Source organism: Pongo abelii, chromosome X (genome assembly GCF_028885655.2).
Source record: "Pongo abelii isolate AG06213 chromosome X, NHGRI_mPonAbe1-v2.0_pri, whole genome shotgun sequence".
Taxonomy (NCBI): domain Eukaryota; kingdom Metazoa; phylum Chordata; class Mammalia; order Primates; family Hominidae; genus Pongo; species Pongo abelii.
This window is the reverse complement of record NC_072008.2, coordinates 42,541,170-42,558,984: the sequence shown is the minus strand read 5'-3', so window position 1 is coordinate 42,558,984 and position 17,815 is coordinate 42,541,170. Positions and strand designations below refer to the sequence as shown.

The 17,815-nt window shown below is 37.1% G+C and overlaps 1 long non-coding RNA gene across 1 annotated transcript in view; it reads right to left on the bottom strand.

Moving 5' to 3' along the window:
• Positions 1–13,303: 13,303 nt before the first annotated feature.
• LOC129052852 (uncharacterized) overlaps positions 13,304–17,815 on the bottom strand; it is a 37,549-nt gene continuing 33,037 nt past the window's right edge. The window contains exon 5 of the long non-coding RNA XR_008517976.1: positions 13,304–13,454. This is a non-coding gene — a long non-coding RNA (uncharacterized LOC129052852). The remainder of the gene's footprint in view (positions 13,455–17,815) is intronic.

The following is a 17,815-nucleotide window of genomic DNA, read 5'->3' as shown; positions in this document are numbered from 1 at the left end:
CAGTGCTGGCTGCTGCCCCTCCCCCAAGGAGCTCAAAGGGCTTAGACAGCAGGCAGCCACAGCCACGGTGCTGGTTGCTTCTCCACCAGGAAGTTCAGTAGGCTTAAGCAGATTTCAGCTGAGAAGCTGTTAAGAGTCTGCATGTCTGCATGTTCCAGGGTTGGGACGCTAGGCCCTGGTGGCATGGGTTCATGAGTGGGATCTTCCAATCCTTGTGAGTTGCACAGTTCTGTGGAAAAAGCATGGTTTCCCTGGCTGGGTAGCACACTCATTCACCGCCTCCCTTGGCTGGGGGGAGGGGGCTTTCCTGCCCTGTGTGGCTCTCAGGTAGGCCACCACACCACACTGTTCTTCCTTCTCTCCATGGGTCATGCCAGCTTCCTAGTCAGTTCTGATGAAAGAACCTGGATACCTTGGTTGCCGGTGAAGGATTCACATGCTTATTATGTTGTGTTTTTGTTGTTTTGTTGTTGTTGTTTTATGGGAGCCTCATAATGATGCTGTTTCTAGTTGGCTATCTTGGCCCCACCCCTAAACTCCTTTAAATTAATTCGGCCAAAGTTTTTCTTTTAACAACACAAAGGATAAATGCTTGAGGGAATGGGGACCCCATTCTCCATGATGTGAATTTTTAACAATGCATGCCTGTATCAAAACATCTCATGTACCTCATAAATATAAACACCTACTATGTAGTCACAAAAGTAAAAAACAAAATAAAAATTTTAAAAGTAAAAGGCAGAGATTAGCAGAACAGATTGAAAACATGATTCAACTATATGTTATCTACAAGATACTAATTTTAGATGCAAAAACGTAAAGTTAAAAGTGAAAAGATAGGAAAAATATTACACGCATATTATAACCAGAAGTGAGATGAGGTAGCTATACTAATATCAAACAAAATAGACTTTAAATAAGAAAACTATCATAAAATTCAAACAAGGACATTATATACTGACAAATGGGTCAACTCACTAAGAAGATGCAACAATAATAAACAACAATAAACGTATATTGCTTAACAACAGAGACCCAAAATATGTGAAGCAAAAATAATTCTACAATAGTAGTTGGGAACTTTAGCACCCTACTTTCTATAATGGATTGAACAACAAAACAGCAGATCAATAAGGAAATAGAGAACTTAAAGAATACTGGAAACCAACTAGACCTAGGAGGCATACAGAGAACACTCTACTCAAGAATGGCAGAATATAAGTTTTTCTTAAATATACATGGAACATTCTCCAGAGAAGACCACACATTAGGCCAAAACAATCTCAATGAATTTTAAAAGACTGAAATCATACAAAGTATTTTCTTCTACTACAATGAAATGAAACTAGAAATAAATAACAGAAGGAAAACTAGAAAATTCACAAATATCTGGAAATTAAACAACATTCTTTAAAACCCAGTTGATCAAAGACCAGGCATGGTGGCTAATGCTTGTAACCCCAGCACTTTGGGAGGCCAAAGGGGACAGATCACTTGGGGTCAGGAGTCTGAGACCAGCCTGGCCAAAATGGCAAAACCCCATCTCTACTAAAAATAGAAAAGTTAATTGGGCATGATGGCGAGCTCCTGTAATCCCAGCTACTTGGGAGGCTGAGGCAGGAGAATCACTTGAACCAAGGAGGCAGAGGTTGCAGTGAGCTGAGGTCGTGCCACTGCACTCTAGCCTGAGCAACAAAGTGAGACTCCATTAAAAAAAAAAAAAAAAAGAAAAACAATTGATCAAAGAAGAAATTACAAGAGAAATTAGAAAATACATTCTTTCAGACAAATAAAAATGAAAGCACAACATTCTAAAATGTTTGGGATATAGAAAAAGCAGTGCTTAGAAGGGAATTTATAGCTGTAAAAACTTATACATTTAAAAAGAAGAAATCAATAACCTCACTTTACACCTTAAGGAACTAGAAAGAGAAGAGAAAAATCCAACCCAAATCCAGCAGAAAGAAAGAAATAATGAAGATTAGGATGAAATTAAATGAGATCTAAAATTTTTTTAAAATACAGAAAATCAATGACGCCAAATGTTGGTCAGTTAAAAAGATCAACAAAATTTACAAATCTTTGGTTAGATTGACTAAGAAAAAAGAGAATATTCAAATTACTAAGACCAGAAATAAAAATGGAGACATTACAACTGACCAATAGAAATATTAAAAAGGATTATAAGAGAATTAATCAGTGATTAAATCAGTAATCAAAATCCTCCCAACAAAGTAAAGCTCAAGACCAGATGACTTTACCTATAAATTCTACCACTCATTTAAAAAAGAACTTCCAACAACTCTTCTCAAAGCCTGCCAAAAAATGATAGAAGAGGAGGGAATACTTTGTACTTTAATCTGTGATGCCAGAATTATTCTAATATCAAAGCCAGACAAAGTCATCATGAGAAAACTACAAACCAACATCCCTTATGAACTTAGATGCAATATCTCAACAAAATACCAGCAAACTGAATCCAGCAGCATATTACAAGAATTATACACCATAAGCAAGTGGTATTTATCCCAGGAAATGTAAGAATTGTGCAACATTGAAAACCAATTAATATAATACACCACATTAATAGAATGACAGAAAAAATCCACACACACAATCATGTCAATTGATGCAAAACAAAAGAACTTGACAAAATGCAGCACTCTCTTTTGATAAAAACAAACTAGAAATAGAAGGAAACTCAAACAAATAGAATCGTACAGTAATGAGACATTTTGTGTCTGCCTTCCTTCACTTAGCAAGTTTCTGAGGTGCATCCACATTGTAGCATGTATCAGTACTTCAATTTTTATGGCTGAAGAACAGTCCATTGAAAATTCAGAATAGGTAAATTCATAGAGACAGAAAGCAGAATAGTGGTTGCCACAGTCTGGTAGGAGAGGAATGAAAAGTGACTGCTTAATGCATATAAGTTTTATTTTAGAGTGATGAAAATGTTTTGGAACTTGAGAGAGGTGGTTGCACAACATTTTGAATGTACCAAATGCTACTTCATTGTATACTTTAAAGTGGTTAATTTTATTTTATGTGAATTTTACCTCAATTTTTAAAAAGCAAGATATAACTACTAATAACAAATTATTTAAATGTGACAGTAACTGAGTGTCTGGGTTTCCATCAAGATTATCACCCTGGATATGAACCAAATGAAATGAATACTTCATCTGAAGTAGAAGAAGAAGCACCTCAACTAATATTAAAACATCACGAAAAATTACAGGAGGAAGGGGGTGGAGATCAGTAATTATCACCCACCTTGCATTCCAGGAAAACTGTCATCCTCATGACTCTTTGAAGTAAATCAAGGCCATTCCAGTGTCTCCTAACATCACCACTTTGCTACTGGCATCTCCCAGTCTTTTGCAAATTCCACTAAGTTAAAACACTAATCCTCATCAATAAAAATATCAACAATGGATCCTAGGATCCAGGACTGAGCAACAAGGCAGGAGAGCTCATTCTTCTTCCAAATGACACAGGTTCCCATTAGAAGAAACTCAAGAGCAATTCTGCAAATCGTGTTTAACATTTCCTCAGTCTCCACACAGCAATAGTAGGTGTCAGCCTTATTACTTTGCAGACCACAAAATGCATGCCTCCTGGATCCTTCTGACAAATTGTCTTCACCCAACTGCCTCAGGTAAACATGACCTGCACCCCAGGATAGTCACCCAGCCATTCTGAACTATTCTCCAGTGTTTCCTAGAATGATAGCAGTAATTAGCCTCACAGCCCTCTTTTGTTTAAAGAGGATGGAATGGTCACAAAATGGGGGAAGGAGGCATAGGTGCTACAACTGAGGTCAGGTTGTAGTGGCTTTATAGTATACCAACAAGTTCTTTGAAATTCCCCACTTCAAAAGGTGGAACGTAATTGCCTTCCCATTGAGTGTGGGCTGTATTTCAACAAACAGCATGTGATGGAAATGATAGTGGGCAATTTGCAAGGCTAGGACATGAGAAGAATTTTTGTTGCCTTCTTGTTCTCTCTCTCTCTCTCATCTGCTCCAGGGGAAGCCAAATATCACATCATGAAGACATTAAGACAGCTCTGTGAGGAGCCCATGTGGCAAGAAACTGAGGCCTATTGTCAACATCCAGCAAGGAACTAAGACTTCTTCTTAATAACCATGGGAGGGAGATATCTTGGAAGGTGATCCTCCTGCTCAGTCAAACCTTCAAATGACTACAGCCCTGACCAACATCTCATCTACCACCTCATGGGAAATCCTGAGCCAGAGCTACCAAGCTAAGCAATTCCTGAATTACTGATTCTCAGAAACTGTGAAGTAATAAATGTTTATACTTTTAAGTCACTAAATTTTCAAATAATTTGTTACACAGCAGTAGATCACTATTACACACAGTTAACTTGTCTTTTCCAGTAACTAATACCAAACAAGTTACTCCAAAATTTAGTGGTAAAAACAACCAACTTTATTCTTCTCACAAATCTTCAATTTGGGCAGGATTTTCTGGGGACAGCTTATCTGTGTTCCACTCTGCTCCACAGTATCTGAGGCCTCTGCTGGAAGACTAAAAAACTACGGGATCAAAACTTCTAAAGCCTCACTCAGTCACATGTCTGGTGGTTGATGGCTGGGAAACAATTGGAGACTTTTGCTTCTCTCCACATGGTGTGTCTGTGTGGTCTCCCTGCATGGGCTAGTTTAGGCTTTCTTCTATAATGGTGACTGTGTACCATGGATGGGGGAAAGGAGAGAAGGAGAAAGAAGGAGGAGGGAGGGAGGGAGAAACAGAGAGAGAGAGAGAGAGAGAGAGAGAGAGAGATGGAAACCATATAGCCTTTTATAATATAGCCTTGGAGGTCACATAGTATCACTTCTGCTGCATTCTGGTAGTGAAGGCAATTACAAAGATTTTCCAAGGTTCAAAGGAATGGAATACAGACCCTATCTCTCAATGGAGGAGTGGCAACATTGCATTGTTAGGAAGAGCATGTGGGATGCACTGTATATTGGTATAGCTATCTTTAGAAAATACCATCTGCCATACTTGTCCAAGACTGAATCCCTGCAAATTGGCCTCTCAGTAAAGGAATTAGCCTCCGGCAAAGCATCATGCAAACCAGCTACGGTCTAGTAATAAGAATAATCAACCCTATTCAATTTTAAGGCCTGGCACCTAGCTCCTTGATTATGCCAGGAAGAGAACTAATTTTTCTCTAATCATGAATAATGAATTGATGAATCTTAGCAGTACCTCATCATGTCATCACCTGGAACTGCAAATGATGGACATCAGGGCCCTTATCATATCAAGGGAGGGGCCAAGGCTTCTCTAATTGTATTAGTCGGGGTTCAGCCAGAGAAGCAGAACCAGTAGGAGATATATATCTATCTCTATATATTTACATCTACATTTATATCCACAGATATTACAGAGAATTGGCTTACACAATTGCCGGAATTAGTTAAGCAGTCTCTGTGAGGCTGTCTTCATGCCTGATGTTAGAACTTGAAGTTCACAGGGAAAGCAGCCAGGAAAGGAAGAACACAAGTAGCATGGGACTCCATGATCACAAGTTGGAAACCCACAAGGGTTGACTGAAATCAGTATCTGTTCTTGTTGCCAATGACACCAGGATACCTTGGGGGAAGCAGGGTCCTTCATCAAAGAGCTAAACACATAACCCTAACCCAGCTGATGTGTCATGCCAAGAAGGTAAGTCAGCAGATTGGCAACAATGTGTGTATGCTATAAAATGGCAGCTGCCTCCCCCTAGCTCTCCAAATCTCTTCAGAATCTCCTTTGTGGTCCTCTTAACCAGAAACATATAAGAAAGGGATTCTGGGAAATGTAGTTTAGCCTAGCCAAGTTGACACGTTACAAAGCTCTCACACTAATCATGCAGCCTAAAAGCCCCAGAGCCAAGAGTAAGGGCGCCTCTCCTGGAATTGAATGTCTGGTTCTGCTAGATCACCATGCACTACCCTAGAATGAATGAGCAAGAGAGGTGCTTTACACCTGCTACTGCTTAAAATCTCCATGAGATTTTCCAAATGATCACTGATCTAGCAGGTCTTAATATGTGTGTTGTCTGGGCACTTGCCCTTATTTGCATAAAAACTACTTTAATAAAGTTAGTGCAAATATTAACTGAGAATTGATATAAAAGGCATAAAATACTGAGCTTGGCACATAGAAGGTGCTCAACAAAGGTTATCTATGATTATTACCATTTTTATCATTACCATTTCTATTTACCTCTATCAATGTAGATTTTTAATCAGGTCATGTGGATTCTTGTCACATTTTTTTGCTCATTTTCAACTAGTAACTGTAATTGAGTAAGTGTGACACCAGGCTTTGAAAAGGTTGTTCATAAGGATTTCAAGTATCACAATTTCTGACCGTTAGGATCCATAATGTACGTGGTATTTGGGATTCACAATCTCTTAAGCTCAAGGAAAATACAGGTTCTGTGGTATCCGAAGCTTATGCAGTCTGAGGGACATCTTTTTGGGAAAAGAATATGCATGTTCTCACTTATAAGTGGGAACTAAACATTAAGTACACATGGACACAAAGAAAGGAACAATGGACACCAAGGCCTACTGGAGGGTGGAGGGTTGGAGGAGGGTGAGGGTCAAAAAACTACCTATCAGGTACTATGCTTATTACCTGAGTGATAAAATAATCTGTACTCCAAACCCCCAAAACATGCAATTTACCCATGAAACACTGATACCCCCTGAAACTAAAATAAAAACTGGAAAGAAAAAAATATATGAAAATAAGAATAAAATTAACATATAAAAGTAAATATTAATTTAGAATGAGAAAAATCACAATAAATACACATTTTAAATATCTGGAAAATACCATAGGTAAAACAAAATCCACAAAAATTAACATAATGTTTTTACTAATTGAAAGCTTGACCCACCTCTATAATACTCTTTTCTCACATTTTTTGATGTATGCACTTTTGTCTTTTCATGTGATAATGATTTTGTAGTATCATTTTAACAGAGAGAATAGAAAGATAATTCCGTTTCCTAAAACGGCTGTTCAAAAAATTTTGTTATTAATAGTTTAGAAAAGTTTTAACTTACAACTTATTATTAATAATGTCACGTGTGGGTTTCTCAGGATTATCTGTTAGATTTAGGGAAAATCTCTTTCAAGGAGAAAACTTCCATTTTTGATTAGACATAGATAAGATCTGAATCCTTGGCTTCAATTTTACACATTTGATGATTAGAAGAATTTTCCACCGACTGAGAGGCAGGCTCTGGTCTATCATAATGAATGTCGCCCTTTGAGGATCCTTAGAGGTCAGCCAGTCAGCCAGCCCTCCTCTTCAAAGGAATCTGCAGTTAATGCTTGTTCTACAACATTGTGTTGTTTTATACAGTTTGCAAAGTGTCAGTAAAAATATTACTTGATGTGTAACATGATTGGCAAGATAAGAAACACCACACACAAAATATTTCCCAATGTATCTAGGGAGAAGACTGGAGTCTTTGATCATCCTCATGTCTGCACTAAAGAGTATTCTTTGCCACATTCCTATTTCTTCTTCATCGTCTTCTGAAGCTGCCATGAACATTTTTGCACATCTCCAGAGGAAATACTAGGTTCTGGGGTGGGGTTGTGCACTTTCAATTATACTAGATAGCCCCAAATTTATCCAACTTCAAATCTTCCTTACTCCACAGCCTTAACATCAAAGAATCACAGCATCCTGGAACTTCAATCAACAAAGGTCTAGCTTTTGTCTACCTCCCTGGAGCAGCCCTCCTATCTGTCAGTTCACATGGTCATGTTTTTTGTAAATTTTACAAACCATAGACATTTTACCTACAATCAAGATCAGGGTCTGTTTTCAATCCAACTTTACAAAGGTTCGGACAGGTTAAGGGATTCGTCCATGGTCCTAGAACTAGTTGATGACAGAACCAGAATTGAGTCCCAGACCTCCAGATTTCCCATGTTCCTTCTTCACTTATTCTTCCTTGTCTTTAAATTCCATCATGCTATAATTTTAGCTACAATTCATATTATTTTAAATTTGAGAGGACTGAAATCATCAGAACAATATCTTTCTTGTAATAACTCAATCAATCATCTCTTACATTTTGCTTTTGAAATGATGAAAGATTTTCCAAGTTTTAAGAAATACCAAAAATCTAGAGAATAATATAATAAATACTCATGTACTCATGATCCAGCCTAATGAAAACATAGCAAATAAATTTTAAGTCCTATATTTATCTCTTTCCATTAAGTTTTCTTCCCTCCACCACCTCCACGAAAGGAGTAATTCTCCAGAGTTTGGTGTTTAACACTCTCATACTGTATCTACTCTTCTGAAATTTGCTTTTTATCTTAACATTATTTTAAGGATTTATTCAGGTTGACACAGATAGAGCTAGTTCATTTATTTCAACTGTCACAGAATATTACATTCCATGAATTTATTACAAATTATTCATTCCCTCACTGATGACTGAGAGCTGCAACGCACATGTCTGCAGGAGAATTTATAGGTTCTAGGTATATACACTTTCAACTTTACTAGACAAAGCCAAATTGCTCTCCAAAGTCGTTATACTAATGTACACTATACCAAGTGTTGGTAATCTCAAGTTTTTCAGTTTTTTACACGTTTGATGTTTGCAAAACGGAATCTCATTCCTCACTGAAATTACATTTCCCATATTAGCAAGGAGTTGAAGTATCTTTTCATAGGTTTATTTGCTCTTCTATGAACTGCATGTTTACACATTTGCCCATTTTAAAAATTATTATTTTGCTTTGCTTTGTTTCCATTTCTTACTGATTTATACATATTCATTATTAGTCATATACATTGCAAATATATTCTTCTAATATAACTTGTGTTTTCATTATCTATGGTAGTTTTGATGTATAGAAGTATTAAATTTCAATGTAATTGAATTTATGAATTTTTTTTCCATTATGCCTGTGTTTTCAGGGCCTCTTTTTAAACAAGGATTTTTTAAATTCTACACAGATTATAATATTATACGTATTTTCTTTCCCACTAAAATTCTCTTTTTGCATTTTTATCCACACGGAAGTCTGGTTTTGATATGGGGTGGTTTAGGAATGCAATTTTTTCCTACATGAACAGCCAATTGCCTCAGCAACATTTATTAAACTCTCTCTTCTTTAGTCCCTGTAGTGGGTTGAAAAGGATACATTCAAGTTCTAACACCCAACACCTATGAATGTGAGCATATTCTGAAAAAAGGTTTTTACAGATGCAACTAAGTGAAAGATCTGGAGATGAGATCATCCTAAATTAAAAAGATGTGCCCTAAATTCAATGGCAAGTGCTTTTATAAGATGAGGAGAAGACATAGACACACAGGGGGAAACGCCATGTGAAGATGGAAGCAGAGATTATCATTCTGCTGCCACAAGTCAAGGAACATGGGGAGCCACTAGAAACTGGGAGAAGCAAGGAAGGATTATTTTCTAGAGTCCTCACAGGAAACATGGCACTACCAACAGCTTGAGTTCAGACTTCTGGTCTCCAGAATTGTGAGGGGATACATTTCTGTTGTTTTAGGCCACCAAGTTTGTGGTAACTTTCTATGGGATTCCTGCAAAACTAATATACTCCCACTGACCTATAGTGACGCATCTGTACCTCTGTCATGTATTGAGTACCATATATATATGTGTGAGCTATTTCTGCACCCTCAGTTTTGTTTTTTGTTTGTCTTCTTTCCTTCTTTTTTTTTTTTTAACAGAGTGTCACTCTGTCACCCAAGCTGGAGTAGAGTGGCATGATCATGGCTCATTGCAGCTTCAACTTTCTGGGCTCAAGTGATACTTCACCTCAGCCTCCTGAGTAGCCGGGACTACAGGCATGGACTACCATGCATGGCTTTTTTTTTTTTTTTTTTGTAGAGACAGGGTCTTACTATGTTTCCAAGGCTGGTCTTGAACTCCTGAGCTCAAGCCATCTCCCCACCCCAGCCTCCCAAAGTGTTGGAATTACAGGCATGAGCCACTGCACCCAGCCTCAATATTGTTTCATTGGTCTATGTGCCTATTTCCAAGATAATACCATGTTACCTTAATTATAGGTATATATATATATATATATATATATATATATATATATACACACGCATATATATTAAGGTGACTATATTTAACAACAATGTATTATATTTTTCAAAATAGCTAGAAAAGAGGACTTGAAATGTTCCCAACACATAGAAATGATAAATACTCAAGGTGATGGACACCCCCAAATGCCCTGACTTGATCATTACACACTCTGTACATATAAAAAAACTATCACATGCACTCCATAAATATGTACAAATATTATGTATCAATAAAGAAAGAAAAAAGTTATGAAGTATACTCCTCCTCTTTCTCTTTGGTACTGGTACAAAAACAGACACATAGACCAATGGAACTGAATACAAAGCTCAGAAATAAAGCCGCACACCTACAACCATCTGATCTTCAACACACCTGACAAAAATAAGCAACGGGGAAAGGATTCCCTATTCAATAAATGGTGCTGGGATAACTTGCTAGGCATATGCAGAAAATTGAAACTGGACCCGTTCCCTTTCCTTATACCATGTACGAAAATAAACTAAAGATGGATTAAAGACCTAAATGTAAAACCCAAACCTATAAAAACCCTGGAAGACAACCTAGGCAATACCATCTGGATATAGAAATAGGCAAAGACTTCATGACAAAGACACCAAAAGCAATTGCAACAAATGCAAAAATTGACAAATGGAATTTAATTAAACTAAACAGCTTCTGCACAGCAAAAGAAACTATCGACAGATTGAACAGACTAAATAGAATGCGAGAATAATTTTGCAAACTATGTATCTGACAGAGGCTAATATTCAGCATCTTTAAGGAAGCTAAACAAATTTACAGGAAAAAAAAAACAACCCCATTAAAAAGCGGGAAAAAGACATGAACAGATACTTTTCAAAAAAAGACGTACATGTACCAACAAGCATATGAAAAAGCTGAGTATCAATGATCATTAGAGAAATGTAAATCAAAACCACAATAAGATACCATCTCACACCAGTCAGAATAGGTATTATTGAAAAGTAAAAAAATAGCAAATGCTGGCAAGATTTAGGAGAAAAACAAATGCTTATACACGGTTGAGGCAAGTGTAAATTAGTTCAACCATTGTGGAAAGCACTGTGGTGATTCCTGAAATAGCTAAAAACAGAACTACCATTCAACCCAGGAATCTTATTACTGACTATATATACCCAAAGGAACATAAATTTTTCTATCATAAAGACACATGCACACGTATGTTCACCGCAGCACTATTTATGATAGCAAAGACATGGAATCACTGCTCACCAATGGTCGATTGATTAAAGAAAATGTGGTATGTGTACACCATGGAATACTAAGCAGCCATAAAAAAGAATGAGATCATAAACTTTGCAGAAACACAAATGGAGCTGGAGGCCATTATCCTTAGCAAACTAACACAGAAACAGAAACCCAAACAACACATGTTCTCACTTATAAGTGGGAGCTAAATGATGAGAACACATAGACATATTGAGGGGAACAACAGACACTGGGGCTTACCTGAGGGGGAAGGGTGGAAGGAGAGAGAGGACCCAGGAAAATAACAAATGCATACTAGGCTTAATACATGGGTAACAAAATAATCTGAATAACAACCCCGTGTGACATAAGTTTACTATTATAACACACCTGTACCTGTATCCCTGAACTTGAGTTTAAAAAATTAGACAAACTTAGCATATTCAATTAATTAAGCTACAGTTAGTAAACAAGAATTTAATTGCTAAGGGAAAGATGGAAAGATCATAGTGTTTCTTATAGATGCCCCCACTGAAACCCTCGTCGAGTATTCCCTGTACAGTCAAGCAAACTATAGTTTGAAGTACTATGCTCTCTAAAAAAAATGAGGTTGCTTGTTCAAGAAGTCTCAGATTATCAGATGACACTGTTAAGATAAACAGCTCAATGGTACTGAAACATGAAAAGAGAACATAGCAGATCTTTAGAATATTAAAAAATACTTTTTCAACAAGTAGGCTACTTTTATAGTTTCTAAAACATATTGTATAAACAAAAAAATCCTAATGTGTAAATAATAGTGTTCTGCGTGGACGCAAAGGGAGAACAAAAGACGCTGAGTCTACTTAAGGGTGGAAGGTGAGAGAAGGGAAAGGAATCAGAAAAAATAACTATTGGGTCCTAGGCTTAGTACCAGGGCGATGAAATAATCTGCACAACAAACCCCCATGACATGAGTTTACCTGTACAACAAACTTGCACACATACCCCTGAGCCTAAAATAAAGATTCTTTTTTAAAAAAGTGTGTTATACATAGAAAATAATTTTAAAACTATGGACTCATAATATGGAAACTAATATTTATTACAAGATTTTATATAATTAATCATTTATCTTAGGTATTCAGTAAAAACAGGTAGAAACAAAAACACTATTTTATTCATCAGATTAAAAAAATTATCTATAACAGAGATCAAACACTTTCCTGCCTATAAACTTGAATCTAACACGTACACTGAATTTCAAAAGTTTTTAGTACATGCAATCATTTCCTTCTGTATTAAAAAACTCTCCCAGGCAACAGTTTCCCGTTTTACTAAGTGTCAAAGCCTTGTGAAGTTATTATGACACAAAACTATTCCTTTCTACTGCTGCAAACAATAAACAACTGTGCAAACTGAATAAGCAATGTGACTCCCTCTGATGGTCCTCCTCAGTTCTCTCCTCAGAAATACATTATGTTAGAGTTATTGGACCCTATTTATATTTTAAATAACTGTCATTGTAATGTTCATCTTTGAAATGGGCCTAAATAAAACATTAATTATTAAAATGTGTCTGTAAGTGTGTTTGTTGGGAAGGGGCAAGGTCTGGTAACAGTGAGTGTGTGTATGTACGTGTGTTCTAAGCCCCTTATCACCACCACCATAAATTCAGGGACAAATTTTTTTGACATGTCATCAGATTCACTAGGATTATTTTCTATTATAAAACACATTTGAACACAAAATATACAACCTATCAACAAATACATAGATGAATAAAAGTAATATAATTAGAATCATAATAATGTGAATTTATAATGTACTCAGTTCACTGGACTACTCATTATCCTTCCTTGTTCCTGACTCATATGGTCATAATCAATATCAGTATGCATGGCTGTATCAAAACATCTCATGTACTCTATAAATACATACACCTACTATATACCCACCTTATTAGTTTGTTCTTGCACTGCTATAAAGACCTGAGACTGTGTAATTTATAAAGAAAAGAGGTTTAATTGGCTCATCTTCTTGGCTTCTGGGGAGGCCTCAGGAAATTTACAATCATAGCAGAAGGCAAAGGGGGAGCACCATTTCATATGCCTGGAGAAAGAGCAAGAGAGAATGAGGCGGGAGGTGCTACACACTTTTAAACAATCAGATCTCACGAGATCTCTATTATGAGAACAGCACTAAAGGGGAGGGGACAATGTTAAACCATTCATGAGAAACCACCCACATGATCCAATCACCTCCCACCAGGCCCCACCTCCAACATTGGGGATTACAATTCAACATGAGATTTGGGTAGGGACACAGAACCAAACCATATCACCCACAAAAATTAAAAAATTAAATATTAGAAGAAAAAATAATTCTGGAAAACACAAAAAATAGGTACAGCAGTACACATTTATGAGTGGCTTAACATTGCGGATAAACTGGACAAATGTTTTCAACAACTGTGTATTGAGCACGTATGGTGTTCTCACCATGGTGAGACGAGACTCTTCTCTTAAAACATTTACAGTGCAGGTGCAAAAAAACTCTGAGGTTGTATGCCCCATAATTTTTTGCATGCCATTCCCTTTATCAGGAACATTTTGTCTGAAATACTCCTATTCACCCTTTAAAATGGGTCAGATAATAATATTTTAGGCTCTGTGGGCTATATGGTCTCTGTCTCAACTATTCACCCTTTCCCTTATAGCATGAAAGCAGCCACGGACAATATTAGACAAGTCGAAGTGTCTGTGTTCCAATAAAACTTTATTTATACAAATGTATGCCAACGCATATACGGTCTGAGGACCATAGTTTATTGACCCATGGTTTAAAACCTTCCGCATTAGAGTGAAGCAATAAAATGTAATGACTAAAACATGGACTCTGGTGCCAAACAACCTGGTTTCTAATTCTCGCTCTGCCACTTATAACCTGTGTGACCCTGAACGAGTCAAATAATCATTGTGCCTGTTACCTCATCTACAAAACAGAGATTATAATACTTATGTATGTATGGAGCTTTTGTGAGCAGAAGATGAGTTAATAGATCTTAATGAGGTTAGAAAAATGCCTGGTACATAACAAGTGCTGTATATGGGCTGTTATGACCATGTAGCATTATCTCTATATTTTCTTATTCTAGGAGATTCAGTACATTACTTCTTTAGGCCAGGGATGCAAGAATTAAACAAGGGCCACAGATAGAATCAACTTTAATACAAATATTGAAGGGTCTTGAGGTGAGAACACCAAATTTAATCTAAATAAGGAAAAAGGTAGTCCACTAAGAGAAAGAAGGATATAAAAGTATAGTGATAAGTAACCAGATGTCTTCAGGGTGGGGTGTTCTAAAGGGGGAATAAAGGAAAAAATATTAAAAGGTAAAAGTGCCAGAAATTACTGGAATAAAGGAAGGAAAAAGAAATAAACAACTTTAGTGTAATAGAATGGAAGAAAGAGAGGAGTCTAAACTCTAGCCCACCTCTTGAATTCTGGGTTTTGTTGGCAGGTTACCATTTGTTCTGTTTGTGTGAAGATCACCTGGTCTTGAGGAATAAATGTAGGGCATAAATTTAAGAAATGATACTCAGGTCCTGGAAACTAAGACTCAAAAATTCCAGCAAGACAGAGACAGCTTCAAGTTCTAAGAGGAGTGCTTGAATGGACAGAAAACTAACAATTAGCTGGGACCACCTCAAGAATAACTTGTCTATGCCCTGAGACCCTTATTTGAAGTGGGTAAGGAGAAATAATTTTTACTATAATGCTAGGTAGTTCTCTTCATATAGCTTCTGTATCAGTCAGGGTAGGTTAGATAATATTTCACCAACAAATAACCCCGAAACCTCAGTAGCTTAAAACAACAAAAGTTATTTCTCACTCATACTACATGGCCATTGTAGGTTGACAGGGGGCTCTGCACTATGTGGTCCTCACTCTGAGACCTTGCCTGGTAGAGGAGCTACAACCTGGAACATTACAGTCATTTTGACAAAGGGAAAGAGAACTCTAGAAAGTTTCACACTGACAATTTAATGTTCCAGCCTGGAAGTAATATTCATCACTTTCAACTCAATTTATAGACCAAAATTAATCGTGTGGCCTGACCGAACCACAAAAGGGCCAAGAAGATGACCCTACTAAGTGCTGAGAAGTTAGAGAGCCAGAAGTATGTGATGAGCAGCAACTAGTGACTTCAGTTTTCAACCTAACTTGGGCCGGCGGGGAGGCACTTATTCCAGCTTTTCTGGAAGAGTCCTTGAAGATATTGAAAGAGTCAGCTTTGGGAGCCTATTGAAAGAACTGTAAACACTACCAGGGAGAAGCCCTCTTCCATCCATGCAGCCACGGCAAGTTGACTGAGCAAGCACTGGAAGCAGGTGGACATGGCAGCAGCACTGGCCGCATACCTACAACCCTTAAGGAAAGAATGGGAATGAGGCAAAGTGCAGAGGGGAGCTTAGGGTCCCAGTGTTTGTTTTTGTGGGAATTGGAAGCCACAAGGTGCCAAGATTTCATCCATGTACTTGAGGCTGCAGAGACCTGGAGAAATGCTGGGTTTCTTAGTGCTGCCTCCTAGTGGACACAGGTCTACGATTTCTTTAAAAGTCTTGTGTTTTACCCAGAATCTGATAGGAGACTGTGGAGCAAACATGAAGCCCAAGTTCTCTTCTTAAAAGTGAAGTGAAAAGAGACTTCCAGTGCTGGCCAAGATGGAGTGAGCTTATGGATTGTAACTAAAAACTCTGGACAAAACACAAAAAGTAACAACCTGTATACTCAAAAGTAGACAAAAGTAGGCAGATTGGGGACAGGAATCAAATCTTGAAGAAGAGACCCATATAGGAGTATAAGATTCTCAGATATTTTTTCTCTTTGATCTCATGGCCCAAAGATGGACACTAGTTAGGAGCTGTGGCAGTAGTTGCACAGGCAATAAAATATCCATCTTTCTAGCCATAGCACCAAGAAAAGAGGTCTCTGCAAGCTGATGTGTATATTTGTGTGTTGGGGGGATGGTAGGTGAGGGGTTGGAGAATCCCAGACAAAAGGGAGAAGATTATTTCTGAATATTGTGTACCATCTTAGATAGGATCTGACCTCACACCTGAGCTGTAGATGCCTGGGACAGACCCAAGTCAGCATAGCAAAGACTTTGAGAACTGAACTAAGATATAACTCACTCCTGAGTTCTAGAATAATCCATGAGTAATTTATGCATGGGGCAGAACAAAAACAGCATAGCAAAAGCTTTCAGAACTAAAATACAACATAAACTACTTCTCAACTTCCAGACTGACCCCAAAGTGGCACATGTATGGCACAGACTCAAAGAAACAAACCAAAGATGTTGAAAACTGAACAGACATTGGAATTACCACTGACAGAGGATGAGACAGAACTTGTGGTCTAAAATACACACACACACACACACAGAGGAGACAGAGAGAAAGAGGGGGAGAGAGAGAGAGAGAGAGAGATCTACATTTCTCAGATGAGTTTAAAATGATTCAGTTTCACAGTATGATATTCGAAATGTCCAGAATATTTTCCAAAATTGTTTCATATACAAACAGCTAGGAAAATATGACCAATTTTCACAGAAAAATATAATCAACATGTACTAACACCAAGATGACTCACATACTGAAATAATCAAAGACTTTGAAAGAGCTATTATAACTAGGCTCCATGAGGTAAATACACTTGTTATAAATAGAAAGATAGAAGTTCACAAAGTAGATATGGAAACTATTTTAAAAGGAGACTTTAGAATTGAAAAATACAATGTCTTAAATTTTAAAATTCACTGTTCAGCTCAACAACAGAAAAAAATAACAAAGGAAAGAAACAGCGAACTTGAAGATGAGTCAGTAGAAATTATCTATCTGAATAACAGAGAGAAAAAGATTTTCAAAAGTGAACAGAGATGCAGGCATGGGACAATATCAGAATATCTAACATTTGTGTCAGTGAGTCCCAGCAGAAGATAATAAAAATATTCATGCAGGAAAAATTGAAAAATAATTACCAAAAATGTAAAAAAAAAAAAAGATGGAATATATTCATTTAGAGATTCAAGAAGTTCAGCAAGCCTTAGACAGCACCAATCCAAAGAAAACCATACTGGAGACACCACGATCAAACTTCTGAAAACCAGTAGTAGGGAAAAAAATCTTGACAGCAGCCGAAAAGAAAGTGATACATTGTATATACGAGGACAATGACTTGAATTGCTCCCATCAGAACAGATTTCTCATCAGAAACCAGGGAGCCAGAAGACAATGGAACAACATTTTTAAGTGCTGAAAGAAAAGCATGTCAATGCTTCTATACAAAACAAAGGTATTCTTCAAAATGATGGCAAAATAAAACATGTTCAGATGAAGGAAAACTAAAAGAATTATTCACCAGCAGACCTGCTCTAAAATAAATTAAAGGAAATTTTTTAGACAGAA